Consider the following 1,556-nt stretch of genomic DNA (forward strand, 5'->3'; position numbering starts at 1 on the left):
AAATTCACTAAAGTTATCGATGAACCTCTCGACACACCCACAAATAAGAAAATATATCATCTTCTTCATCTCCTCTTCTTTGCATATTCACATAGCCACATACATATTCATCTATGAATAAAAAAACATCATAGGTACAATTCATATCGACATTTATACATACATGAAAAAATTATATGTACATCGTGAACAAAAAGATCATCGAGCAAAATTATTTTCCATGAACATACATATAGCCACATTCATATAGAACTTTTCTGAACATATATAGATGATTTTCTAAAAATGTAACTTTTGCATATATGAACATATATACACAGAGAAAATACATGCATATATAGCCATATCCATAAACAGAGAGCAGCGGCGGCAATGGGTGGCGTCGTCGGCGACGGGGTTGGGAAAGGGGGGAGCTCACTGGGGGCGGGCGGCGACGGGGAGAGGAGGCCAGCAACGGGAAGGAGGACGGCGGGCTCGCGGATGCCGGCGACGGGGATGGCGTGCGTGGGGCAGCATGCGATGACGGGGACGACGGGCTTGGGGTGGCACATGGCGACGGGGACGGCCGCGGGCTCGGGGTGGCACACGGCGACGGGGACGAGGAGGCGGGGCTCGGGGCAGGGCGGCCGGCGACGGGCAGGAGGGCGCGACCAGTGACAGGGCGCGGCGACGACGACGGGGCAGGGCGCGGCGACGGCAAGCATGCGGGGATGGGGCAGGGTGCGGCGACGGCGATGAGGAGGACGAGCAGCCTGGCGGCGTCGGCGATGGGGAATGGAGCAGTTGGCGAAAAATTCCAAAGTGTGGACTTATATAGCAGAGCCTTTAGTCCCGGTTCATGGCAGCAACCGGGACTAAAGGGGGGCATTGGTCACGGTTTGTGCCACGAATCGTGACCAATGCCCCCCTTTAGTCCTGGTTGGTGCCACCAAACGGGACCAAAGGCCTTGTGTGGCTGTTGTGTCGAAATTTTAGTCCCACCTTGCTAGTTGAGAGGGGTGCGCAGTGGTTTATAAGCCCCACTGCCGCACCCCTCTTGAGCTCCTCTCCATTGTAGGCTTATGGGCCTAATTGTCACTGCTATGCCTGTGGGCCTACTGGGCCTCCTGCGGGCCTGAATCCTGGCCCTTGGATGGGTTTCTAGTCGTATTCAGGCCGTGGGGGCCCAGTAGGTGGCATTTTTTGTTGCTTTATTTATTTTCTTTTGTTTTTTGCTTTATTTTTAAATTCTTTATGCTTTTAGTTTTAGAAAAATTATAAACTTTTTGTTAGTGCCATTAGTTTTCAAATTTGAAAACACTTTTTTTGTTTTTTTGTTTTCTTTGTTGCTTTATTATTTTATTTTGTTTTTACTTACAACAAAATACTTATTGTTGCTATTTTTTCCAGTTTTTTTGTTTTGTTTTCTGCATTATTTATTTTCTTTTGTTTTTTTGCTTTATTTTTTTATTCTTTTTGCTTTTAGATTTAGAAAAATTATAAACTTTCTGTTAGTGCCATTAGTTTTCAAATTTGAAAACACTTTTTTAGTTTTTTAGTTTTCTTTGTTGCTTTAT

The sequence above is a fragment of the Triticum dicoccoides genome, chromosome 3A (genome assembly GCF_002162155.2).
Source record: "Triticum dicoccoides isolate Atlit2015 ecotype Zavitan chromosome 3A, WEW_v2.0, whole genome shotgun sequence".
In the NCBI taxonomy this organism is placed as follows: Eukaryota; Viridiplantae; Streptophyta; class Magnoliopsida; order Poales; family Poaceae; genus Triticum; species Triticum dicoccoides.